We start from the raw sequence: 27,503 nt of genomic DNA, 5'->3' as shown, positions 1-27,503 counted from the left end.
GAGATCTCCTCGCTGCTCCAGCAGCACGCACAGACAAGATTTGATCCGGTGTAAAACGGGCTGCTACAAAGTCAACCTGTCAAAACCTGCTGAACAAATTTGAAATGGCAGGGTGACTTTATACCTCGCCGGCGCTTTGTATCGTGTAACCGCAGGATTTTTGATGTGCTACAAGAAGCCCTAGAGCTAGGCTGACTTGTGCTGTCAAACCCTGGTCCTCCCCGTCCTTTTTTTATTTTTCCTCGCTCCCCATCCCGTTTTCCTCTGCAAACGGGTAGCTCGTGGCTAGCTGGCGAGCTGCCTGGTGGAAGCAAATGGCAGGGGACGCCGCGCTGATGGAGGGAAGGACCCCCAGTGTGTTTCTCGGGAGGGTGTCTCCATCAGATGGAGAAATCACAATTGCTTTTCTGGGGCGAGGGGTGGAGAAAGCGCAATCTGCCTGCAAATGTGCATGTAGGAGAAGGGGGAAAAAAAAAAATCCAACTGCTGCGTTTAGCAAAGCCAATTTCCTCTCAACCGGGAGGCGGCAGGGTGAGGGAAAAGCGGTAGCTTAGATTGGTGCTTCCTGAGCTAATTGTATTGACAAAATAATGAAAGTATTTGTATGCACTCGTTCTTGTTGTGTATAAACTACAGCAAATAGAAATTCACAGAATTTTTTTTTCTGATATTGCTTTTCTCAGGCAGTTTGGAGCTGGGAAATGATAGGAATTCGCTGCACTGGCGAGCAAGCAGGAGACTTCATCTCCCACCCTGCCCCGGGGATGAGCAGGGGGACGGAGGGATGGGGTTTAGTCCTGCCCGCGCCACCAACGCGCCTCGTGGCCCCGCGGAAGTCGCGCACTGTCTGTTCTCTTCCCCCGATGCTCCTTAATTTAAATGGTGGCTTTTGATGAAGGAGCACGAGCCGGGGTGAGGCAGAGTCCCGGTGCGGTGGCGAGCAGCTTCCCTCGGGATCCATGCGAGCGCAGGGCTGGTTTCTAGCAGAGCCGAACGAAACGCCGTCCCGAAACCCATGGTTCCCGTGGCCACAGCAGCTGCGTGCCTTCCCTCCAACAAAAAACCTGGCCGCTGCTGCTCAGTGCCTACTATGGTGTGATTTTTTTGAGTGTTTTTTTCTTTTTTTTGGTAAAACTGCTCGTTTAGCCCGTTCCCAGTGCAGTGTGGGAATCCCTTCGGTTTGGCTTCCCCTGTTTTATGGGACGGTTCATGTGTGTGAGCGTGATGGAGAACAGCACGCAGAACAATGGCTTAACGTGCTTGCTGATCCCAGATCTGGGATCAAACTGCTGCTATTCGGGTAGTTCGGAGCAGAGGACGGATCCTGCATCTGTTTGTGGTTGGTTCAGGGCTGCGCACAACTTGCAACGTGTTCCTGGAGGTGCAGGTGTAGCTTGGTGGGGCAGAGCCTGGTGTCTGCTGCTCCTTCGGGTTTGTGGAGCCTGGACCCGAGACTTCTTGCAGGTTGAGACAAGGGATTGGCTTTGTGGAAGCCTCGTGAGCCCTTGAACAAGCGAGTCGCTGCAAGTGTGGGTAGAGGGATGGAGAAAAGGAGCGAAATGCTCTGTACTGCTTCTTTCCAGGCACCTTTACGGTCTTTTTCGCAAGTCCTCAGCTCCCTCATCCTTTGCCGGTGCTGTGCAGGAGGGAGCCTTGCTGCTGAAGGGGCCTTTTGGCATTTCCAGCTGCCCTCGTCCCTTGCCCAGCTTATCCAGGGCGGTGCTGGCAGAGGAGGGACTGATAACTTTGGAGACAGTAAAGAAAAGCCAGGAGCCCTTCATAAAGTGTCACTGATGTGGAAATACAGGATCAAATGAGTAGCAATTCGTGTGTCACCGCATGACAGAACAAAACCCTCTACCGAGGAATTAAAGCCATAAATATCCTACAGGGCCCCTTCCTGCTAACATGTTCCTGACATCTGGAGTGGCAGCCCACTGGAACCTATCTGCTGTCAAAGAGCTGTTGCAATTAAGTCATGAATGCAGAGGGGAGAAGGGGGAAAACAATTTTTTAAATGACTTGGCAGGTGATGGAAAACCAAAATACCCTTTTCCATTATCGTGAGCAAATTTACCTTAAAAGGAGCTGGGTTAGAGACTAAGCGAGTTAATTGCTGGAGTCATTCAGTCAGTTCTGGGTCTCTTTGGGGCTGGTGTGGGAATGATCGAGGGTCTATGGTTGGGTTCCCACCTAGGTCTAAGCTGCTGCAATATTTAAAGCTTTTTCGGGCTTCTGTGCTCTGCCATGGCCCTGTGGGCTCGCGATGGTGCGGCAGAGCAGCCGTGGCCAGCGATGGGGAGGCAGGTGAGGGCTTTAGCGAGGCACTGCTGGGGTTTGCTGTGCTAGGCGGGAGCTCTAGGGGTTTTTGTTCCATGGGGGGTACTGCTTGGTGCTCCCATCATGTGGCAAAGGGTGGGGGGACTACGGAGAGCTGCTGGGTCTGGATATTGTTAGGTGGGACTAGAGAGGAAAGGGTATCAGGGTGGTGGCTTGTGGTGCAGTTAGCAGGAGTTGAGCCCTTCGGAAGCCGGAGCAGCGTGTCCCTGTGTCTCGGGCTCTCCAGGAGCCTGGTCAGAGCCAACAGCCAAGACCTAAGGATCCTCCTCTGGGTCAGCATTGCCTGGCTCCTCGCTCCTGGTGGGAGCTGGGCCTTGGAGATTGGAAGGGCTGTGTGGGGGTCGCCGTGCTGTAGTGCCTGCTCCTGCATTGCTCTTGTTAAAATCAGTGGAATTCTTTCTTCTGCCAGCCTAAGGGGGTGCTCTGCAGCCCCTTGCTGATGGTCCCCGCTCTGCTGTCCCTCCCGCACCGCAGGATTTCAGGTGCTTCAAGGGGGCATTAGCCACAGCATCCGTACAACCCTTGACCACCCTGCGGAGCATCACGAGCGCGGTCCTGTGCGAGGCTGCCCGGCCTGTCCGTCCGTCCTGGCCCTCGGCAAATGCTGCAGCAAGGGTGGCTGCGAAGCCTCATTTGAATTCTGCGTGGCTGCTCGGTGCCATCCTGCTCGCTCGCCTTTCGGTGCTCTTCGCAGAGGTGGGACTGCGCTCGATGCAATTTGCATTTCTGGAGTTTACAGGAGGTGTCACGAAGCAGATATACTGGCAAGCTGTGTCTCGCAGAGAATTTATTTTGTCAGGGTTTTGCTCTCTCTTTTCCAATCTGGCCGGCTTGATTTCGATTAAAGCATCTAGCGGCTCTGCTAGATTGAGACACCCAACCCAACAGTAGGCTTTGTGTTCGGCTCGGTTTTTTCCCCCCTCCTTGCCCCGCCGTTTGGCTCGTCTCCAGAGGGCCAGCCGTTGTGAGACTGGCTTCATGGGAAATTTTTCTCGCTGGCCATCTGAAAATCAGGAAGCAGAATTGATCCCATATGCCTCGGATGACCAGGCTGAGCCTAGAAATAATGAATCGCAGTTAATCAGAGGCTGAGGAGTTCAAAAGTGCTTCGGTGGCTCTGTCTCTTCATCTTATTTAAGGTAACCATTAATGGACCCAGTTTTTAACCATTAATGGACCCAGTTTTCAGGAGAGTGCCCAGCCCTGTCTGAAGATTGGTTCTTTTAAGATGCTGAAGAGACTGCTTGAAAATTGCTGATCACCTCTGGCTGCAGTTTGTGAAACACTAAATTATTCTCCTTGCAGTTGGTCTTATCAAACTATTTTTTTGTAATTTTTTTCACCACATAATTTGCATGAATTGGAGGGGGAAAAAATACCTAAGCTGAATAACCTGTGAGAAGCAGTTGGAGCTGCTCTCCTGTCGGCTCCCTTTGGCTTTGAAAGCAACAATATTTTCTTCCCAGCCTGGTCTGATTCAGCACGTGCTCTCAAGGGCTGTTTGGGAGGGTTGGGTTTTCTTGTGTCTGAAGTAAGCACGAGGGCTGCAGCATCTCCTGGGGAGGAGGGTGCTTCTTGCTGTCCTCCTGGGGTTGGGCCCATCTTTGAAAGGCGAGGGAGAAGCCCGTCCTTTCTCCTTGACAGAGCTCCTCTCCTTGCCTGCTGCTGAGGGCTGAGGCGCTTAGGGCATTGCCGTTTGCTCTAAAGATGGGCAACTTGTGGCCTCAAAGAAGTTCCTCGGTGGTTTTGTGGGAGGAAAGAGGCTCGAGCAGCTCTGTCCGAGTCCTGCCTTGCATGCACGTGGCACGGAGGGGCTGAGCGAGGGATGGGGACAAGCGAATCGGCGCACTTCCTTGCCAGCTCTAACAAGCAAGGCGATTGCGGGCTTGCTGCACCGGTTTCAAGGGTAATGCCTCGATTGCCCGCGGTCCAAGCTGTTCGCTGCCATGTGGGCCTGATCGCAGGGTTGGTCTCTGAGTTCAAAACAGCCCCCCAAAATCAGGCGGAGCTGTGCTGTCGCTTGAAACCTCACCTTGCAGAGCTAGTGCTGGAGCATCAGCCAGGTTGCCCGGGCTACACGGCCGTCCTCTTGTGTTATTCTGGGCAAATAACGTTTAGTTTTTCACTTGGAGCGAAGGGCATCTGAGTCCGTGCGGAGATTTTTGGGCCAGCTTGCAGTGTCTGGGAGTTGAACTCTCCAATTTGGCCTGCAGCAGCACTGGACAAATGGCTTGCAGCGACTAGTTTATTCACCCCCAAATGTGGTTTTGTGCTGACCCAAGCGGTCTACTCAGCGTGTTTTCTGCCAAGAAAAAAAGAAATTAAAAATAAGAGGCAAATTGTTTCCAAATGGTGCGTGTTTTCTATAAAGCCAGCTATACAGAATTTTTTTTAAGGAGTGGTGAAAGAAAAAAAGCCTTTCGAAAGCAGTGTATATCAGCTGGTTCAACTATTCCTGTCATGTTTTCAGCCCTAGAAATGCTGAAATTTAATTTTTAATTGACCAGGGATGTTGACGGCTTGGTTTCTTGTGAGTTTTAACGGGAGGCTAAACATCCTGTATGGGGAAATTGAGGGGAAAGTGCTAAAATAAGAAGTATTTTATTTTGTACCTAGTATTCAAGAACCTTTTAGATGGATTTTTAGATTTAGACCTGGATGATGCAGGGTCCCTGGGCGTTACCTTGATGCTTTCTTTCAATGTGAAGAGCCACTGGTGTGTAAGGAATAGCTCAACAGTTTCCTTCAGCCCTGAAGTCTGAGGTCCATCCGTACTCCAGCTGCATTCTGGACAAGAACCAGCCTTAACTGGTGACAGGGTCGCCACAGCAGTGGTGTTGAATGCTTGGCTTCCCCACGAGACAGCTCTGGATGGCTGCTGTGCCACTGAAAGCTGAAGGCCCTCTCTGTCTCTTCCCCCAAGCCCTTCTGGCTTATGTCACGCACCCATTAGGCTGCTCAGGAGATTGGGAACTGACGGCTCCCTAATAAGAAAGGACCTGGAAATGCGGAGCGCAGGGCCGGCGGTGTCTTGGCGGAGCTGTCTGGGCACGTTTATTGCCCAGAGCCTGATTATTTGTAGACAGCTCTGGAAGTCTTTCGCTACGTCTTGCTAAGCAGACCTGATGTTTCCTCCGAGAAACATGCTGGAGCCAGCCACACACCGCTGCCCAGGGCACCTGCCTGCAACACCCCACCTCCGGGCACGGGCTCTTGGTGCTGGGCTGTCACGGCTCTGCGAGGGGCAGCTGGCACCTCGAGTCACCCTCTGAAACCTCTCATGGCCGCAGCAGCTGGCACTGGTGGCCCTTCCCGTGCCAAGGCATCAAAAACACATGCCGAAGGCTGTGACCCCCAGCTCCTAGGCATCGCTCTCGGTCCTGGGGCCCTGCTTCAGCTTTTAACACAGCTCTGAATTTATCTAGGGGAGTCTGAGCCTTGGGGGCTGCACCTTAGCTTGGGGGGGCGGTGCTGCCTGAGCGGTGCTTTCATCTCTTCCCAAAAGCACGGCTGTCCTACAGCAACCGGGCTCCCCGGAGAGAGGCGGCTGCAGAGACGAGGCACTTGGTTTGAAATGGGTGAGACACGGCGATGGAAGTTATGATTAAAAAAGGAGAGCGTCGTGGATGGTTTTGTCTTACTTAATGCTGACATCCTGAGGTCAAACTGCTCCTCTCCAAGGAAAGCACAGAAACATTAGTCAAACACAGAAATCTCTAGCTTTGTAGTTTTGCTGCATGATTTATAAGCCACGGGGGTGTAAAAAGAAGTTTTTCTCTGGAAATACTAGGGAATAGTTCGATCCTTTAGTTGCCTTGTTGCGTTCCCTTGCTCATTTTAAGTTCAGTTGTACAACATCAAAGCGCTGGAGTTGAGCTCTCCTGGTACCCGTTTGCAGGATTCGGTATCCTACCACGTCTGGCTGCTAGCTCTTGCCGAGCGTACAGCGGTCGTACATCACACAGACACCATCCCATGTCCCTCGAGGTTCCTTTAAATGAGTACCTCCTCTTCAAAATAGATGGTAAAATACCAGTAATGTGTATAATATGTTACATCATCTGGCGTGGGAGCAAGAAATCCACCCTCAGTGGCAATGAGTGGCACGAGCTTTGTTGGTGCTCAGAGCACGGGGCAGCTGAAATCGAGGTCTTCGCTAGCGTCGGGACAGAGGATGGCATTTCCAGCCCTGAGCCCTGCCGTGGTGTTGGGGAAATGTCAGGTCATCCCTCCCAGTGACTCTCAAACTGGTGTTTAAGGGGCCGGGTGGTTATTGCTGCTCTCCACTGGTCCTCGCGTTTCAGCTCGGAGACCAAAAGGCACAGCATGAACTGCTGATGGGGTCGAGAAGTAGAAATCCCTTTTAGTAAAGATTTCAGAACGATGGAGGGCTTTGTTTCATTTTACATTTGCAACTCTAATGTATTCTTCCCCTGCACTCCCACCCACTCCTCGCACTCAACCCCAGACATTCTACTCACATGGCTATCAGTGTCACTTCTGAAACGTGTCTTTCCTTGAAAATCCAGCTTTTCATCAATTAAACATTTTTGACAGCTTTTCTGAAACAAACCCTCTTAAAAAAAAATTACTCTTCGCTTTCCTGCAAATTTTTGGTGGTTTTACCTTAAAAGACTCCAGCAGCCCTACTGCGAAGGGGGCTGGGTGATCCCAGCGTGGACAGCAAGATTTTTTGGGCAGGTTTGGGCTGCTCCCGTGGGTGCTGCGGGGAACAGCCCCGTGCCTGGAGCTCGTCACTGTTGCTGTTAATGGAATGCCAGTTAGTGCCTGTGCAAGTCGCTGGCGGGACAGGTTGGAGAGGGTTGGGATGGTGGCATTTGTGCTGTGCATTGCTGGTATGTCCTCGGGTCCCCAGCTGGCTTGTTGGCACGATGCTTTATTTCTGTTTCTCCTTATTTCCTCCCCTAAAAGGCCTCCTGAGTAACAACCCACCCATCCTTCCCACGTCGCCACCCCCCCTCTCCCCATCCCCTGCTGCACACCTCTGTGGTGCATTCGGGTCACTGGGCTGGCTGGTTGGGGTCTGCCCTTCTCCCAGTCTAGCCCAGCTCGCCACTGGCTGCTTCTCCCAGCGACTTCCAGGCACAGGCAGATAAAAGGTGGCTGCGTTGTTTATAACCAGGGCCACGTTTCTGGATCCGTGCTGCCACGGCGTGAACGCGGTGCAGCGTGGGCTGCAGCGCGAGGCTTGCCCGAGGTGTTCCCTGCCTTGGCTGTAATCCGCTGGTGAGCTGGTTTTCTTGGCAGAGCAGGTGAATCTCTTGCTTACTTCATCCCCTTTATCCTCTTCCGCTGCCTGACTTGGGTCCTTCAGTGTGCCAGAAGAGTTTATGGTGTGAAATCAGTCCCTCTTTCTGGAGTACATCCCCTCCGGTGGTTCCCCCCTCACAGTTGCATTTGCAGCATCCCGCGTTGGGGCAGCAGGGGTCGAGCATCCCAACCCAAACATGCCAACTGCCTCGTCAACCGTAAATAGAACCATCGCATCCTTTTGGTAAAAAGCAGCAAAGCTAGCAGTAGGTTTGTGACCCCCGTGGCCAACTTGGCCCAGACCTTGCCCTTTTGCCTCAGAATAGGTCCCATCTGTGTTATCTCTTACAAATGCGGTTGAAGAGAGTCTGCTCCCTTTCCCTTTACTGAAAATACTTGTCTTCATACGTCCTCCTCCTCCCATCTGAATCGGATTTAATTTTCTTGCCTAGTGGCACTCTGAAGCCTCTAATGAACAAAAGGTCCCATCCCGTAGTGCCAGTCATACGAAATTGGTTTTGTGGGCATACAAATGCTTAAATGATAAGACTGAACTGGCAGGACATGATGGCTTTGCAATGACTTGCAGACTCCTTTAATTAAGGTGAACATGTTTAGCTGGAAAAAAGCGTGGTCCATGAAAGTATGCTAAGCATGTTGATTTAATTGGCAATTACTGAATTTAAAATAAGCATTCAAGTGTAGCCAAACCCCTTGTAAGACAAAGTCTTAGCCCAAAGTCCTCTGAGGCAAGCACCAAGAAAATGAGGCAGGGAAAGATTAAATGCCTGGCCGAAGGTCGTGTGGAAAGATGTGCCGGAGCTGGGAACTGAGGTGGTTTTTGCAGGAGCAGGCGGTCCTGTGGCTGTCCATGCTCTGCAGCGTTGCTCACGTCCAGGGAGCTTTATCCTCTTTCCCTGCTGAACCATGGTGCTCAGGCAGCATCGGAGAGCTCGAGGAGGCTTTTTTAACTTAATCTTTTCTGTAAGTTGGCTTTAATGACCTGGTGTTACTCCCTTTCTCCCTTCCCAGTGGTGTTGTGAATGTCATCAAGCAGCTGGTGTGAGGCTTGCGGCCGGACTCGAAGCTGTCTTTTGTGCTACCGGCCCAAAATGGTCTCCTCTCGTTTTCCCCCCCTCTGAAAGCATCAATTTTTGGGTTCTGCGGCCGTGTCCACAGCAGCCACGAACCAGCATACCAAATGTCAGCCCCCTCAATCTTAGAGGAGGTTTTTTTTTTTTTCCCATGAGCAGAATTCTAATGACACTCATTAGGGGTGTTCACCTCTATTTTTGAGCATCCTTCTGCGTTGAAAATCCCTTATGAAGCGGGTGATGCGGGGTGGGGAGAGCCGACGGTCGCTTCCAGTCCTTACAACAGAATAATCCCCCTCTTCCCCGCAGCACGGGGAGCCCCGGCACAGATGCGATGCCGTGGCACCGAGCGCGTTGGGAGGGACAAGGTGTAAGGGGAGAGGCTGCTCTCAGCCAAGCCGGGCGGCGAGCACCAGCCAAGGACTGACAGAGCTTGTCGGCCCCGGCCAAAAAGCGGTGTTTGAGCTTCTTATTCAAATACGGATGGGTTTTTTGCTATGAAAAGGACTGATTTGTGAGATTCCTTGTGGTTTTTCCACAAGCTCATCTTCGGGGAGGAAACACTTGGGTAGGAATTTTTTTGGGGAAGCGCAGAGCTGTTAGGCTGAACCCTTTGTTTGTTGGTGCAGGAGCATTTAAATGACACCTTCCTAGCAGGGAAGTGTGCGCTTCGCAGCCAAGCATCCCAAGCAGCCGCTGCCTCCCTGAGCTTGGCCAAGGAGAGAAACTCCCTCCTGCAACAGGTGCCCTTTTTACTCCTACCCGCAGCGATGGTTTCTGGGGCTGCCTTAATGCTTCCTAAAGTAAAGCCTTGCCTAAGTGCCGAAACGCGGGGCAGCCCCCGCACGGCTGCTCCTCTGCAGGCTGCACCCGTTGCGCTTCTGCACGGCTGAACTTCCATCAGGGAAACGTGGAGAAATCTGTTCAACCCAGCATGGCTTAAACGGGTTTTCTTGCGCCTCCCAACAGCAAGAGGTGGCGGCGCGGTTGGGGAAAAGCTTTATTTTTTTTTGCCTTGCGAAGCTTTGCGTCCTGCGTCTGGATGGAGTGGGAGCTGCGGAGAGCGGCGGGCAGTGAATGTCGATAGGTGCTGCTGAGGTGGGCCAGGCTTGTGCAGGGAAGGGGGATGATGGAAAAGGCTTGTCCAACTCGTGCGCTAAGTTATTTGGGACCTAAAGGAGCGAGGGATTTCTGTGCACGGTGCTGACCTACAGAGGCGGTCGTGCTGTGCGTGTGGAAGCTGGCTGGAAGCTGTGAGAGGAGGGAGAAGGGGCTTGGGGGGGGGCAGAGGCGGAGGGACTTCCAGCCTGGCGAGGAGGCGTGCCAGGGAAACGGGCCAGAAATCTAGGGAACGGGGCCAGGGCAGGGTTATTACAATTCCTTGGAGGATGGATTTGCCAGCTACTGAAGCAAAAAGCAGCAGCACCCTGAAATGGAGACTAGCTATTTTGCAGCAATTAGTTGTAGCTGCCGGCTGCTCCTTTTGGAAAGGAGCCGAGGGGCAGGGGAGGCGAGCGCTGGCGTGGGTTTGGGGTGGGCTGCTGGCACCCCTCGCTGACACGTTGGGGGTGTCCGTCAGACCCTCGTGCCGTGAGGCTGGACGCAGGGATGGTTTGGAGAGGAGGAGGAGGAGGTTGTTGCTGTCCACCGAAGCGAGGAGCTGCTGTAGGATGCTGGGCGATGTGATTCGAGGTCCCTGTGGGTCTGCAGAGGTACAGCAGCCGGTTATGGGGGTCCTCCAATGAATCGATCAGCCCCTGCTTTGTGAGACCAGGGGTGTCACGGTGCAGGAGGGGGTGCTGCTCCCTGCCAGCCTGCAGGGCTGCCTGCAAGCGATCAACCCTCTCCAAAGCCTCTAAAAACAGGACCTGCAGCAAGCAAGGGGTGGAACGGACTCATGCATTACTGCCAGTGCCTGCACCAAGCGCGTGGTGTGTTTATCTGCGTCCCACCCCTGTTCTCACCTGATGGCATGGAGGAAGCTGTACCTGCCTTACAAAAACCTGCCGGGGTGTCGGGGCTGTGCTGCAGGCGAGGGCAGCACGGGACGAGTCAATTGGTGGGGGTGGGAGGATGATGGCAGGAGCCTCTTCTTTTTACAGAAAGTGAAAAATCAATCCTTGACCTTTAAAGGAGTTTATGAATTCCTGGCTTAGGGATCAATGCGCATCGATTTTTGTGTGTCTGCGTGGGCTCGCCATGCACACGATCAGGTGATGAAAGCTGAGTTTTGCTGAGTCTGGAGCGGGCAGGAGCAGGTGCTGTCTCTGCCGAGCTGCCAGGAGTGAAAACATTATTTTTCCTCCTTCGCTGCTTTTTTTCTCTGTGGCAGCCGTGAGTCCAGGGGTCGAGGTCACTTGGAGATGCTGCGTTAGGTGTTTCGGTGAGGTAGCGCCTCCCTGCCTCCTGCACCGCTGCACGGAGGCTCTCGTGACCCTGTGGAGCATCCGATGAAACGCTCCTGCCACGTCCCGTGTCTCACAAACCTGCCCAGGGATGTTGAAGGCTGTCTCGCCTCGTTATTTGAAGGGTCTGCAAGACGGGGAAGCTGCTGGTTTGTCTTGGGGTGCAGCCCCACTGTCGATCCCCCCCACGTAATTCAAGATGAGGCTGTGCCTGCTTGCGCAGGGGGTGATTTTGGGCAGCGTGCAGGCACGGCTGTGTTGGGGGGGTGGTGGAGTTGGAGGGGACAGAAAGCTGCTCCTGTGGGTGCATTGCTATGCAGAGGCTTGGTGGCAGTTGGGGTTCACTCTTGCGTTCACCCTTGGGCAGGCTGCCCAAGCCCAGGCTAGCGGAGGAGCTGCTGGTGGGAACCCAACTGCTGGTGACAGCTGCCTAGGTAGCAGCAAGCAAAGCTTTCCCATTTCTACCCCAATAAAACGGCACTTTTCTCCAAGGCTGCAGGCTCAGCCGGCGCTGAAGTTAGCTTAATGAATTAAAACTCTGCGTGCCTTGACCTCGGAGGTGTGACGTTCCTCCTTGTGAATGAGGATTTAAGGGAGGAGATGTGCTGGCAACCCGTTTCCCGACCTGCTCCCACGGGACGTGCGAGCAGAAGCAAGGCCCTCCTGTGCGCGCTGCTATATATATTTGGTGTATATTGGTGTCCGCCCACTGATCTCCCGAGATGGAGCCGTGCGAGCTGACAGCTGCAGAGGAGCCGAGAGGTGCTGGGGGTGGGATGGGAACAGAAGGCTCTGAAGCCTGCTCAGCTGCTACGGGCTGGGGAGGGGAGCAGGGAAACGGGGAGGCTGACGTGTCTCAACTCACAAATGTTGCAGAAGGCACGGCACGAAATATCGGCACCCAACAGCACAGGCCTGAGGCGAGTCTCGGGCAGAGCGTGAGGATAACTGCTGTTCTCTGCAGCAAGCCCCTGTTCCTGGTGGGCCACAAGCACCAGCTGATATTTCAAGGGACTGTGCTGGGGTTTGGCATTGATGGGTTTCAAGAGCTCAGTCTCCATCCCATGAAGTGTGGGAAAATAAGGTGATGTGCCTTGCTCTTGTAATGGGGAAACTGAGGCAGAGTAAAGGAAGTAACCCATGGAGTCTGCAGCAGAGCCAGGAAGCAAATTCAGGCCCGTCTCAAGGCACTTCTCAGAAGATCAGTCTTTTCCTCTTGCATCATCTCCCTCAGGGTATTTCCTAAATACAGTGAAATTCGGTAGGAAGTACTTGCTTCTGCTGTTGTAAAACCTGCCTTTATTAATCGGTAGCGTAACAGGGTGCCAGAAATGTCCCGGAATGTTGTGGGGTTGCTCGGCTTTAGCCGTCTTCGTTACCTGCGGGGGATCCGCAGTGAAATGCAGAGACTCCTCAGCCTCGTCTCTGACCTTTTTCCTCTACTGCGGCGAGTATGACAAGAGGAAGATGCTTTCCTGTCTTCTGGTGCTTTTCTCACCGCATCCACAGATCCTGGCGAACGCGTGCTCCGGGACTCGGTGCTGGCAGTGTCACGCTGGATCTTCTCTTGCCGAAATACAATTGACTCCACTGAATCCTAGAGCTGCCAGACCCAATGCGGTGGGAAAGGGGTGGAAGGAGCAAGTGGATCAGGGGATGGGAGGTGGGTCCTGCTGACACCTGGGGCTTCATTCCCCACCCGCAGGACCGTGCTGGTGTCTCCGTGGTCAGTGGTGCCTGGGCAGGGTTTGGGGGTCCAAAGGGTGGGAGCTGTGAGGGATAACAACCCGCCTGGTTGGCAGGGATTCTAATGCCACTTAATTTAATCTGACAATTTCCCCAGCCTCTCCTACTGTCTTTTCTAATGTATTCGCATTTGTTTGATCTCCTACAAACTTCCCCTCTCTGATCTTCTGATGAAATAATAAATCTGGGGCCCTTGAAGACATTTCACGGCAGGAGAGTCTAAACGAAAACCCTTTTAAGCATTTAGAGATTTTTAATGTGACAATCCCCTCCTGCAAGGGTACCGTATATACTGGATTGCTTGTGGCTGCTCCCTGTGAAATATGGGGCCATAAAACCTCGTTATTTCCAAGGCTGGATTGGTTTTCCTGTTTGGGGAAAGACAAGGATGTGGCATATCCTCCTGACACATGGCTTAACAGCTGATGAGCAGATGCAGAGGATGCTTGTTGTTACCTTTGGGAAAACGCACACCTGTACCCGGGGTGCGGTAGCTGTAAGGCAGACTCGAGTGTGAGGGGGAGCAAAGAGGACTTCAAGGGTAAGTATGGCTTGTTTTCCCTCCTTGAACTGCTTTACAAGACAAAAAGCCAAGAAAATGGATAGGAATGGTTTCTGTGATACCTGGCTGGTGAATGAAAGGAATAGGGGCAGTTATGGGCAGCTCTACTTGTAAATGGTGATAAAATCCTTTATACAAGCTATGGTCTGATGTGTTTGCAATCCTTGGCACTCTAGTGGTGAGGCAGGAATTAATGAAAACCAACAGCCTGGGAACTGCAGACAAGCCAGATCCATGTCTTGAGTTGTACCAGGAGCAACTTAATGGTACCCAAGCTCTCGGAGCACCCACAGTTGACCCCAAAGCCTCCTTTTATTTGACTTGAGAAATGAAAGTGCCTGAGTATAAACTGGTCGCGTTGCCGCAATCACGGAGAGCGCTCGGTATCCTGTGGCAGAGCTCCCTCCTGCCCACGGTGTGACGGAGAGCATCTCTGCCCTGGACTGAAATGGAGTTTAAAGGATGGCGTTAGAGGGACAGCTCTGTGCCCCTCCGCAGAGCTGCTGAGCGGCGACCCCAGCTCGAGCGTTTCCCAGTGCTCGGGCGTGGATGCTCTGCGAAGCCTCTCCTGACAGCCCTGTGCTGAGCCTGCAGTGATTCGTGGGCTCTTCGCAACTTCCCTGCAAAACCTGAGCTTTTCCCTTCCAGCTTCTCCTAGAGGCACAGCCTCGGAACGGCTGTCTTGGGTTCAATAGTAATGTTTCAGGACTGCTGTGCCGTGCTGTCCTTGCGGCTCTCTCCGTACGCCAGCCCCAAGAAGCGAAGCAGCCATCCCCTTTGCCATCGCGGAGGCAAACGCTGTGTGTGTTGCACGGCCACGCGCTGCTGCAAAACCTGCTGAAGCCAGAGGGCTCTGGAAAACGCAGTGCCATCGTGTGGCTTTGCTCCTGGTACCGGCTCGCAAGGCGGGGACGGAGGCTTGGCGTCCCCACGCAGCTCCACAGAGCTGGCCCGGGGCTGTATTCCCTGTCTCTTACTTCTTTACGGCATGTAACGATGTTTTGTCCGTTTAGTGGCTTCAGCTGCTGCGGCTCTTCATTGCATTGGATCCCTCAATCTGCAGCGTCTGATTGCATCAGTGTCCGGGAGCCCCCTAATCGTGTTTGCGGGCGTTTAGGTTTTGTGGAGGAGGCGGGCAGGTTTTGGGGAAGCCAGCAGCCAAAGAGCATCTAGTGCTGCGAAATGAAGCCGCTCTGATCCGGCTTGCGCGTTTCTGCAGGACAGAGCCATGTTTAGGGAGTCTCTGGAGCTCGAAGCTGCGTCTGATGGCAGCCCGCGGGATGGTCTTGGGTCTGCGATGCTCCAGTCCCGCGGGGTTTTGAGCTGCTGGGTGCTCAGAGGCCAGCAGACTTCCAGAGCCCCTCCTCGCCCTGAAATAGCAACCATTCACTGTCCACACGGCGGGTGCTGTTGGGTAACTGACCCAGAAGCCGTGCCCCGAAACGTCTTCAGCTGTACCTGCGATGCCCTGCGGAATGACAGCGTGCTGCGAAGGCACCCACCGAGCCCTCCGAGCTGCGGGGAGAGGTCCTGCCGCCCTCTCTGCTGTAAAGGGAGGGGAGTAGCTCTGTCAGCCCCGGTGACGTGGTCATACAGGCTGAAATGCCACCAAACGGCCCTGGGAAACGTGTCGTCTGGCAGCTCTAGAGCCCGAGCAGGGCTTGTGCTAACCTCTGTGAGCCCCTGCGAGGGGCTGTCCTCCGGCTGGGGGGTGGCACAGCCCGAAAGTGCATAGAAACGGTAAATCCTTGATTTTTAGACAAGGGGCAGGTACCTTGCTGTTCTCCTGCCTTGTGGGGGAAACGATCATTCCCTTTCTCGTGTGCTGATGGACGTCTCCAAGTGCTTTGCAGAAGCATGCATGGCTGCAGAAGTGGCAGGTGCTGTTGTTGTTCGCATCCCGGTGGCAGTGTGAAGCTTGGTCAAGAGCAGGACGGATGCTTTGTGCCAGATCTGGCATGCGGGGTGGCCGTGGCTCTGCGTAGAGAAAAAGGGGGAAGCGATGGAGATGGAGAAAATGCCTTACCGAAGGTCACTGGAGGAGAGAATGATCCAGGTATTTTATTTCCAGGACAAATAGCCTTTCCTTGTGCTGCTTTTTATTATCTTAGTTCTCTCTTTTTCCCCTTTTCCACTGTTGGCACCTGCTGTTTCGATCCCATCCGTTGCGAGTGTTTGGGCAGTCAAACACCCAGATTGGCTAAACATCCTTAAGTGATTTTAAAACGAGGGGAAAAACATGAGCTGGGAAGAAAATAATGAAGTTTGTGGCTCTGAATCTTAAGCAGTCGCTTTGGTTGGGGCTGCGTGGTGCACACGGATGAACTCGCCCCGTTGCAAAGCTTCCCAGCCAATTGGCGGTTCCCTCAAGCCAAGCTGCTTTATAATTAAGTGATAATTGTTTTTGCTGGGGAGCACACAAGAAAGATAAACAGCTTGAGGAATCAATAAGCATCAAGGTCATAGGCTGAGTTATTTACTGAATCATCTGCAATTTATCTCCCAACTTTTCTGTACGGAAGAAAACAGTGACTATTTCATCGAGGGTTTAGAAGTACTGGGGTGAGCATTGTTACTTCAAAACAAAGCAAAAGACGGCGAATTTGATGGCTTCATTTGAGAAACCTTCAGAATTCACCGAGGAAGGTTTGGGGGTAAACTGCCAAGGCGCAACAGAAGTATCCACGCGCAGGCGTGCGCGCATGCACGCATGCACTTGCTCTTTTACATTGGTTTAGCCAAATCGATGCAAAGCCCTGCCTGGACACTTATTTCTTGTTAGCTTAAATTTGCCCTTTAATTGGCGTAGACCAAACCGCAGTGAACTTGGTTTAAACTGAGCTGTGAGCAGCCCCTCGCGTCGGCGGATTTGAATCGCTTCGAAGCTGAACTCCGGCTTGGCGGAGGCCGGTTCGTGGTGTCGGGCGGTCGATGAGCGCGGCAGATGGGCGGAGGGAGCAGGAGGGCCTGCGGCGATGGAAAGCCCCGGCTCTCTTCGGCTAACGGCAGCTGGAAGCGCGCTCTCTGTGTGAGGGCTGGTGGTCCCGGCTTTGCTCTTCGCTGGGTCCAGTTGCAAAAGGGTGCCTATATGCGTGGTGCTCCGAACTGGGAGGTTTCTGCCACGTAGCGAATGCATCGATGCCTGTAGCCGGCAGGTTCCTTTTCTCCTCCTTTGTGGTATCTCACGCAGGCTTTGCTGGGGACCCTCTGTATGTTTTCCAATCCCCCAAATAACAATTATGGAGCACTTTCCGCTGGGGAACCTCAAATCTCTTTATTATCCTTATTTTACTTACGAGCCAGTAGAGGGGACCCAGCGGGGGATTTAACTTGCTCGAGGTTATCTGCTGAGCCAGCAGCAGAGCAGAGACCCCAGGTCCCAGCCTGGTATGTTACCTGCTGGGCAGCACCATCCCCTTGCACTGTGCACTAGAGGGGATGTTTAATTCATACAGCCTCAAGTGAAGTGCAGGAAGGACTTTTCCCTGGGTAGAGACATGCGTTATCCTCATTACCTTACATGAAATCCAAATAATAGTGAGCTGCAGAACTGGTAAATGAATCAAGAGCCCAGATACTGGACCCATGTTTCCAGCACTCGGGTGTCTTGAGTGCCCTGGGTGGGAGAACATCTCTATTTCAAGTGTTTCCCCTTTGCCGAGGGTTGGGAGGAAGGCGTCGCGTGCCGCTTCGCCCACGGCGGCACTGTGCTGCCAGCTCATCCCCAAACAGATTAATGAGATCAAAATCAATCTGGCAGCCTGCTTGCTGGCGCAGGAAGGCTTTTGCCAGCGCCGGGGCTGCGAGCGGCTCTCCTGCCGCGGTCATCTCTGCGTGCCGGATTCTACTTCCCTGCGCCTCGCTGTATTGATTAAGTCCTGTCACCGCTAGGCTTGTTTTGGATCGAGGAGCTTTGTGGGCAGCCAAGGGCCGGGTGGACGCAGGCGCTTCGGGCTGTTGTTGTGGCAGGGGGGCTCTGGAAGAGCTTGAGCCTGACCTGGTCCTCTCTTGATCGCCGTGCTTCAGTCGGCTGCAGGACCGTGCCCTGCGGGTTCTCCTTTGCGCGGGCTCCGTGCAATGCCCTTGGGGACACGGCTGAACCCTCTAAAGCCTGTTGCTTTTAGCATCCCAAATCTCTTGCTGACTTCCTTAGCGCCTTCCCCTTTTTCTGCCTAAGAGCATCCCTCCCCTTTTTCAGTCTCGTGCTTTATAATGCCCTGACTATCTCCATCGCTTGGCTCCCCCTCTGACCTGCAGCATTCATTAGTCTCCCGTACGTGGCTGCCAGAGCATCCTCCTATTTCTCTGTCCTGTTTTTCCGTGAGCGAAAGCACCGGAGCAGGTACTCGGAGCCTGCCGTGCTCGTTTCCCCGTGGCATTGGAGCTGAATTTAAACGAAGGCTGGAGATGGCCGGCGCGGCGAGCTGCTGGGTCCCCCGTGCTTGCAGATGGAAGTGGCAGGAGCTGGCACGTTAGCAGGAATTACACAGCCCGTAGCTGTGTCACTATATACTGTCCAGTACTCTGCATCCAGCCTGGACAGCAGAGCAGGTTTCTGGCATCGTTTTTTTTTACGTCTCTACTAGCTGCCTTGCGGAGCAGCGTTTCAGACAAGGTCCGGGGTCCCCCTGGACTTAGGGGAATGGTGATTCATTTTTCCCCGTAGTCTGCCCGGTCGGTGTTTCGAGATGCTTCCCGTGCTATGGAGTTCAGGGGTTCAAGTAGCCATCAAAATGATATTACGTGGTTATCGCTGATGGGGAAAAAGTAGGGCTGCTTGACCCAAAGGTCCTTTCCGGGACAACTCTCTTGATCAGCTCTTCACTTGAACGTAAACCCGCCGAGCCGTGCCGCAACCCCCTGCGCCGAGCATCTGCGCTTCGTGCCACCAGATGCTTTCCAAGTACGGCGCCTGTTATCTCGGGTTCCTTTATCTAATGAATTTATCGTATCAAGGAAGCAATTCACACACCTCCTTCACTCTCGGCAAAGGCTGCAGTGGATTACCCGTCATGCTAAGGTCTGAAATTACAACTTGGCATAGATCAATCCCGGCTTTTGAAATCCATTTAAATGGATGTGGCGATCCCCAGCAAGTGCGACTCGAGAGAAGAGATGCTGTGTTAATGTGTAATGAAACAAGGACTAACCCTGAAGGGAAAGACAAGCGAGGGTGAATGGGGCTCTTGTTGGAATGAGCATTTCCCGTGATGTTCTCATTTGCTTTCCATTTTTGGTATATACCGTCTCTTTTTCTCTACCCTTTCTTTCTATCTGTCGTCTTTTTCCTTTGGAGATGCTCTCGATAATGATCGCATCGCTTGAGTTTTCCCGAACAGAAATGAGCTCTTTCTTTGATTTCATTTGCTCACGACCCTGAGAAATTTTAAATGGAGATGGTGTTAGTGAAAAGCAAGCTGTAAGTGTAAAGATGACAACCTTATATTATATTTATAAAGTCTGCCTTCAGATGAGTTGGAATAGACTTTCTGTACTTCAGGAAAGAAACTTTCGAAATTACTCTCCCACATTAGGATTAATTTAATTTCTTAAAGTTGAAGTGTTTGCAAAGTTAAAAAGTGCTTCCGTTCGCTGTGTCATAAACTTCTCTGCTTTACAACACAAATTAAATTGTTTGGAAGCTCAAGACTGAAATTTTCAAAAATGCCTAGAGCATTTTGATTAGAGCTGGTTGAAAAATTTTTCTAATGAATCAGTTTTCGGAATGAAAACACAGATTCACCAAAATCGAATCATTTCATTGGGCCATCACCATGTTCTCATTTAAAATTTCATCAAAATGTTTTATTTGAGTGAATCCAAATCCCCCTGGTTCAGTTGATCATTCTGTGTGTAGGCTATGTTGCAATTTGTAGTAACAAATGGTGTTGTAAGAGGAAAACAAAGCCTTTGAGTGTGTGATGTTGCGGAGGTCAACTTTTTCATTGTTAAATTGTTTTGGGGAGGTGGAAAACTTGTGGGTTTTTTTTCTAATTAATGAAGAAAACAAGGCAGGCTGGAATTTCCCAAAGACAAAAACGCTCCAGCTGTGGTCTGGGTGCCTATTTCTGTTGAGGTTTCTTCTAGCCCTGGCCCCATCCACCCAACGCTTTCCCATCTCTCCTCTCAGAGGAGCTCAGCTGTCGCCGCAACTCATAAATCAAAACTTGGTCTGCAGTGTAGCTGCGACGAGATTGCTTTTGAAGATTAATTCCTTTGAACGATTAGGGCTGAGGGCAAGACTAGGACCTTTCTCACCCCTTGAAATGGCAGCAGCGATGTGATATGTCTCGAGGTCTGAAGGAAATGGCAGGACTGGGTGGTTACGGGCGTGGTTGTGGTTGGGGAGGGCTCGCCTGGAGCGGTGGGGCAGTGAGCCCTGTCTCCAACGAGCAGAGGTTGTGTTGCGTGGTGGGTCGCCGTAAGCCATGCCTGCACCTCCAGCATCATGGTCTCCATCTGCTCCTGAGGAACACGTGTCCGTTGGAACTTTGTGAATTGGCTCCTGGAGGCTGTGCTCCCCCAAATCCATGAGGCATCTGCTCTTCTCAAGTCACATACATCCCTGCGGTGCTTCTCCAAGTCTCTGTGGTGCTTTGGTCGAAGCCCGTAAATGTGGTGCCGTCGGTTGTGCGCCACAGTTTCTCCATATGCAACAGCAATCCTTGATTCTTCTTAAATATAGAATATGATCATCTTGTGTGTGGTCTGCATGACCCCACTCTATCTGGGTTTAAACCCTCCTGTGCTAGTTGTTGAAAAAAAAAAATGAAGGGATCATCCAGGTCTTGGAATTTCTTGTCTAGTAGGTGCCCAAAGCACGGAGGAAGGGAGTGGAAGGTATTGCAACCCTCTATCGTACGCTGCAGAAGAGCCCTGAGCTGACTCGGAGAGAAGCCGCCCCCCTCAGCCTCTCGGAGCTCAGCCTTGCTACCCAGCTCCCACTTCTTGCGAACCCAGTTCCGATACCTCCCTCATGCCTGTGCCACTGCTGTTCGCTAGTTTTCCCTGGTTTGGTGTGATGCAGAGTTGGGGTGAAAGCCCTATCCCTGAGGTCCGTTCCTGGTCCTGCTACCCGTGGATCTTCATACCCTTGTGCTGCGCAATCCTGTGAGGGCCCTGGCCTGGCCGGCCCGGAGGCTCTTCAATTTCCCGGTGCGGGCGGGTGCAGTGCGAGGGTTGGGATTTAGGGCTCGGCCCAGCCGTTTCTCCTGCCTGTTTGCCGATTAATCCCCTGCCGAGTAAATACATTCCCTACGCTTTGTCATCCTGCAAAGAGTCTTAAAGACAAACAGAAAAGCAAGAAGGAAACAAAACAAACCACCCGCCAATAAATTAAATGCACCAAGGAGAACACAGAAAAGCCCAAGCAAATCCCAAGCAGCCCCTTCCTCTGAGTTAATTAATTGGAGCCCTGTTTGAGGACAAGCACCCTCTTAAATCCCCCATTGCTGAATGCAATTTTCTCAGTACAATCGCTCAGTGTCCCTGACGGACAGGAGCCCAATCACTTCTCGACAGAAGGCAAGTGGTGCTGCAGCGCCGGAGTGAAAATAATAGATTTTTAACACTACTGCAAGGCTTGTAAATACCCAACAAGAAACAATTCCCGGCCACCTCTCGGTCCTTCCAAGGAGGCCGCCGCTGACAGGGGACGTTGTTGGGCTTCAGCTGGCGTTTCCTACCACAGGAGACCTGGTGGTGGGGGACTTCTCCCACCGGTGTTTGCGACGGGTGCAGGAACCTGCAAGTGGCCGGGCTGCGGCACGTGGCAAATGATTTTTTTTTTTTTTTGTGGAGGCCAAGACCATGCTGCTACCCCCTGCCTATCCCTGGGGTGGGAGGGCAACCTCTTCACGTGTGCAGCCACCAGGCTGGGAAGGAGGAAGGCTGGATGGGAGTTGTGTATGGCCGGAGTAAAAACGGGGATGCGTTCTGTGTAGCTCTGCGTGGCTTTTAGTTGTTCAATTGCTGGCTTGGCTATGGAGATTTTCAGTGGCTGCCTCTATGCAGTGCTGGCCAGCCGGCGGGGGTCGGGGAGGTCGGTGTTATGAAAGGCCTAATTCTTGGGCACAAGGCTAACGACTCAACTATGTTTATAATATCAGTGAGAACCCATGTCAAATCCATTGTTGCGTGATGTGACCAAATCCATTACTGCACACATGGAAATCAATTACTGCACATTAGGGAACATTTAACACTTGAGCCTTTTCCGCCGCCTTGTTTGCACGGCATGGCTGGAGGAATCGTTATCTGCTGCTCTGGAAATGGATTTGCTGCCTTTTTTTTTTTCTTAAACATCTGTAGCAGATGCACACAGGTACGGAGCAAACCGCGCGTGCAAAAGCACTCGGTTGATGGCGAGGGGCTGAAGCAGAATGGGACGGGGCCCCGAGGTGGTGCCTGAGCCGACGTTCCTACTGACAATGCTTACCCTAAATGAGTGGGAGTAAATGTTTTCCTCTGCTGTGTTCACACGTTCTCCTTTATCTGACGCTTCTGTCTCTCGGAGCCACCTCTCCCACGCAGGCAGCAGACGTCCCCGTGCTCATCGGCCCACACTTCTGCCTTCCTTTTATTTTTTTTTCTGTGTATTTAACCAAAAAGAAAAAAAAAATCCCTGACAAACAGACAACCCTGTGCGCTCACGCTGGTCTCGTGGAGGATCGAGCAAGAAAACTGAGTGTTGGGGCACGCTTTGGTGGCAGAGAGCCCGTGCTTGCTGCTGCTCGGGGTGCTTTGGCTTCACCTTCCTCTTGAAACGCGCTCGCCTCCTGGTGTTTGCAAGGGCTGGGAAGGAATTTGAGGACACGGTTAGAGAAAAACAACGTGTAACAGTGGGAAAGGAGAATCTCTCTCCTGCGTAATGGGATTGAACAGAGCTCTTTCCCACCCGGGAGCATCTCTTCCCGTCTCAAGGCAGGGCGGGCAATGCCTCTCTACCTTCTGCAGCAGCCCTGTGCCCCCCTCTCCTTGCCCCTTCTCCCAAATACCCAGCCCCACGTCAGGTTTTCCCCTCTATAGGTGCTTGCGTGTCCCACCTCTCCCCCAGCGCTAATGCACTCCCTTAGCAGGCACCCACCACCTGTCTTCTCCCGTGCGCACCCTCGCGCAGGCACAGCGGTGGAGGGAATGGATGAAAGTTAATTTTTTTGGTCCCTCTCATAATGACTCATCCATAACGATTTCTATTGGTTATATTTCCTTGTGTGACAGAAACAATTTACTGCATTCCTGCAAAGCCTATTTTCTCTGCATGATCTGCTTGTGTGGAGGTTTGGGGAAGTAATTTACAGATATTTTGCCTCAAAATAGCTTACAAAGACAAAAGAGTCCTGTTGACACGGAGGTGCGCTCCTCGTGAGCTAGGGAAACAGGATAAAACAGCTTAAAAATAAAAACACTTTATGATAGTCACTCAAAGTCAAATTCCACATCAGGCACTGCGGTCAAAAGCTCTTTTTTTTGCTGCTGGGGACTCGGGGAGGCGCAGGGCTTCTCCGAGAACTGCTTTCACTTCGGGCGTGGGTTGTAGGAGGATCCTTTGTGACACCAATCAGCAGGAGCTTCAGCAGGGCTGTGTGATGCTCGTTACGGATCTGGTCTGTATGTTCCCCTACAGGGGAAAGGGGGCCGCAGGGCTGCCGGGGGTTGCGAGAGCACAGCGCTCCCCAGCCTCCATCTGGTGTGGTTTCGGTGTGTCTCGCTGTAGGATGGGGGCCGGCAGCCTGGGACCAAGCAGGGGGTCGTGAAAGGATGCGCTTTGGCAGAGCCCAGCTTTTCTTTCTGTGTCAGTGCCCACCAGCCCCGCCGTAACCCGCCCGCCCGCCCAGCCAAGCTGCTGCCTGCGCTAGCAGCGCTCTCCCCGCTCCGTGAGCAATAAGCTCCGAGATAATGACTCTTCAAGGTAATTTGCTCAGGCAAATGCTTCTGCTAATGTGCTCGATGCTCTGTGATGGATGGCTCGGTTATTTCTTGGGTGTCCATTACTCCAGGACCTAATCCCCCCACGCTCCCTGCTTGTTTCCGTTGCCCCCGTGAGCTCAGCATCTCCTGTGCCTAGCAGGGCACGGGAATCACCTGTGGCTGAAGCAAATGGAAGCAGCGGGGTGGTGGTTGGGGGCATTTCGTGTTTGCTTCTCCATCTGCTCGTGCACTTGGCCTTGCATCGAGTTAGTGGGCATGGTGGCAGAAAGGTGAGCGCTGCCATCCGCTGTGGACGCAGGCAGGGGTTTGTGCCTTCTCCTGCAGTCACTGATGTAGATAACAACCCCCCCCCTCCCCCGGGCTGGGAGCGAAGGCCACTGTCACTGTCACGCCAGAAGCTGCACGGGGGCGGAGGCAGGTCCATGTGCCAGGCACTGGGTGCCTCGGCCAGGGATGGGGGATAAATTCGAGAGGATGGGGAAAGGTTTCTGTGCCAAAGAGCCGGGCTGCACTGACAGTCGCGGCTGGACTTGAAAGGATGAGGTGGACGCAACGCGTTTGAAACCCGGGAGCTGGAGCGAGAGCATTTGGTGTGAGCCTGTGCTGGTTTAACTCGCGATGGGGGAAGCAGAAAAAGATACCAGCGGGCCTAAACTTGGTGTCTTGCACCCAGACTGAATCCAATCCGCGTGCTGCAACTGGCCTGCCGGTGGAACCTGCCTCCTAATCGTTTGGGATTTACTGGGGTCTCTTAGTTGCCTCTTTGCTTTCCCTTATTTTCATGCTCTGTTGGTTTTTTTGAGAAAGTAAATGCTAGTTTTGTGACTTATTTGGTCCTGTGAAACCTAAAGGGACCAGAAATTTCATAACACATACTGCTTTAACGCATGATGGTCTTAGAAGAATTCCAGGCTAATTGCGGGTGTCAAAGTCAGGTCGTGCATTCGCTGTGTCTCTTAAAAAGATCTGCCACTCCTTGCCCTAATCTAGGGGTGCATTTTGGGGATACAGAAGGATACAGGGGCTGTGTGTCAGCAAGGTGGTAGGGGCTGGCGCAGCCCCTCTCGGTCCCACTGCACCTTGCAGGGCTCCCCGTCAAATACCATCTCTGGAGGCAGATGGAAACCCAAGTTTGGCTCTGGCTTGGATTCCCCCACAGTTTCGTCTAAGTTGTGGTGCTCCAAAAAATGGAGGAAGGCCAGCAGTAGAGCTGCGATGCTCAAGGGAGGTGCTCGTGCTGTCGGTACCACTCTGCCTTGCACCCTGGAGAGCCCGAGTCAGGGACTGGGGCACGGTACCTGCTGCTTTCCAGCATGCAAGTGCCCCTTGCTGTCCCCTCCGAGGGCAGCAGCACGGCGGTGGGGCGGCCGAGGGGGTCCGGGGAGTTGCAGCTCCGGGCACGGGGAAGGGCAGGCGCTGGTTTGCAGGCCCAGGTCAGGCGGTAATGCCAGCGGCCGCAGCGAACACTGGCTCTTTATCTGCCTCCTGCCTTGCAGACACAAGCCCTCTTGTTGCTGCTCCTCATCGTGGCTGCAGCAGCACCCGAGGAGAGGGTTCAAGTGCTGCGGCGGGCTCGGGCCAAAGGCTGTTGTTAACTGAGCTGTCAACGGGCCTTTTGTGCGGGGAGCAAAGGCTGTGACGTGAAGCCTGTTGCCCCTCAGTGTGCTGTGGGTGACCAAACACGATGTGGCTTTGTCCCATCAGTCCCCGCTGCAGTGCAGGGTCTGGAGGGACTTGGTTGCGCCGAGTGGCCGCAGCCCTGGTTGTGTTCAGTGCGGAACAAAGCTGGGAAGCCCAAGAAGCAGCATCTCCCTTTCTTTTTTCTTTTCATTTTTTTAGACCATCCAACTTTCCTCTGAAAATTTAGCTATTGAGAATTCCCGTTTTGAAAATATTAAGTGAGTTCCCTGGGCGCTGAACGCGTTTCTTGCCCAAGTGGCTCAAGCACGCTTTTATTCAGGGAAAACCGCACACGAACCTGGAAGATCTCTCCTTCCTTGAGCCTTCCTGACCCACTGTGAAGATTTGGTTTGGTCCCAAATGACCCCAGACCCAGAGCAGGTAAAAGCTTCACCTCTACGTAGAGGTCTGCTCTTGTCCTCATTCCCTTCCAGTGCTCGGGGAAGGATTTAAGGGACGTACACACCTTTTGCGGGTTTGTTGGCGAAAGGCTGAAATTCTCCCCAGTTTTGGCAGTTTTGATCACGTTGGACGGTCTGCATTTAACACCTCCCCTTTTTTTTTTTTTTTTCCCCTCCCTTATGCCTGTTGGAACAGGACAAAACCCCGAACCGCTGGTGTGCAGAGCAGGTAGCAGGGATCTTGCGTAACCGAGCCCCAAAAGAGCAGCCTCGGCCGACGAGGCTTCTTTCTGTGCTAATTTGAAATGAGGTGAGCGATGGCAAATTGAGTTTCAAGGGCAGCAGAGACAACTTGTCAATTTAGCCGCGGCTCCTCTCTGTCGGTGCAATCCTTAGGAGCTGGATCTGAAGCTTGTTTACGGCAGTGGATATAATAGCTGCAATCCCCCAGGTAGATTAAGCAATTTCTTCATTTAGGACTCTCAAAACTCTATGACATTTTGAGGGATTTTTCTTGACCTTGCGAAGGGCAAGTGCTGTCTTCCCCTGCCACCCTCGTGGCTTTTTCTAATGACTCCAGGGGGAAAAACAGAGCTTGTCAGGATGGATATTGCTGTTGGATTGGGTTTGTCAGGGAGGTGTGGGTCTGAGTCGTGCTGGAGTGCGGGGAAGTCTTCCGACCACCTTCTCCGTGGGGTTGCAGTGACAGCGTTCCCTGCTGGGGATGTGGCTCTTTGCTGAGGGATGGGTGAGCAGGTCCTGTCCTCTTTGTGTGTGCCTCAGTTTCCCTGTCTTAAATGGCCCTTTGTTTAAAAAAAAACCCCCACAGAACAGAAAACAAAATAAAACCGCTGGCAACAAGCGTTGGGCAAAAGGAAGGAAAGATTGCTTACTCCTGTGGTAGCACCCAAAATCAAACGGGTGCTTTGTGAATAGAAGAGTAGCCCCAGCGTTAGCAGTGGAGCGCTTCAAACAGAACATCAAACTGTGAAGCACCGGGGGAGACGTGGGGGAGAACAGGCGTGAGCCAGCTCCAAAGACCGTTCCCCCAGCCACAGTTTTGGGAAGCCGTCAACTCGTGGCTTCAGTCTGAAGCCTGGAGTTTGTCCCTGTGGAGTAAAAAGGCTTTCCTGATTCCCCTGGTGCTCAGGCCTGGTCCGCGGGGGTGGGTGAGCATCTAAAGCTGGAAGCAGCCGCTCACGTACTGATTTCTCGCAAGCTCTACGCGCTGTCGAGGGCTGGAGCGTGGCTGCAGCGTGAGGGGTGGGTGGTGTTGTCCTAGCTCCTCCTCGGCCAGGAGTCGGCCGAGAACTGCCGTGGGGGTTTGCCGGAGGGGCAGTGGAGCAGAGACATGCAGAAATCTTGGCAGCGCTCGAGCAGGCAATGCATTTACCTCCTGCAGGGTCCGGTGGGGAATAGGCGCCTCTGGCTTGGGCATCTGAGAATCCCACCAGGCGACCGGTCTGCATCCTTAGGTACCTAAACGCCTTTGCAAATCTGTCTCTCGATAGGCGCCAGAAAGGATCGGAGCGATAGCGCATCCAGCCCGGGACCCTGTCCGCAGTCGCACACATCCCTGGATGCCCAGGGAAAGGTGGAAGGAGAGTTTGCACCAGAGCAGGCAGACGAGGTCGGCTTAAGTGGTGAATGGCCGTGGGTAGGGGCGTTAGTGGGGGAAACGGACGATGAGGAGTGTCTGCTTGGGTGCTGAAACTCCTCGAGCAAAAAAAAAAAAAAAAAAAGGGCAAATGGAACTTTATAAATTTTAAGGAAAAAAAAAAAACCTTCAAACAACCCAGCAATAGCAACCTGAAAGCTTTCAAGGCAGGAGTGAGGTTGGTGACATCCCTGCTTACCTCCCCGCTTGGCTTGCAGCTGATACGCTGTCTGATTAGGTCTCAGTAGCATGAACGTTCACAGCTGCATGTAGGACATGGGAAGTGGCTAATGACTGCTCGAGCTGGCGTAATTCCTAAGTAGGTATGGCATGTGGCTGCTCTGTAAAGGATTTTGGGACTGACAGTCTGTGAAAAGTGATAGAGGAGAGAAATGCCAGAGCGGGGAATTAAACACA

This window comes from Leptosomus discolor, chromosome 22 (genome assembly GCF_034619465.1).
Source record: "Leptosomus discolor isolate bLepDis1 chromosome 22, bLepDis1.hap2, whole genome shotgun sequence".
Taxonomy (NCBI): Eukaryota; Metazoa; Chordata; class Aves; order Leptosomiformes; family Leptosomidae; genus Leptosomus; species Leptosomus discolor.
This window is presented reverse-complemented; position numbering follows the sequence as displayed.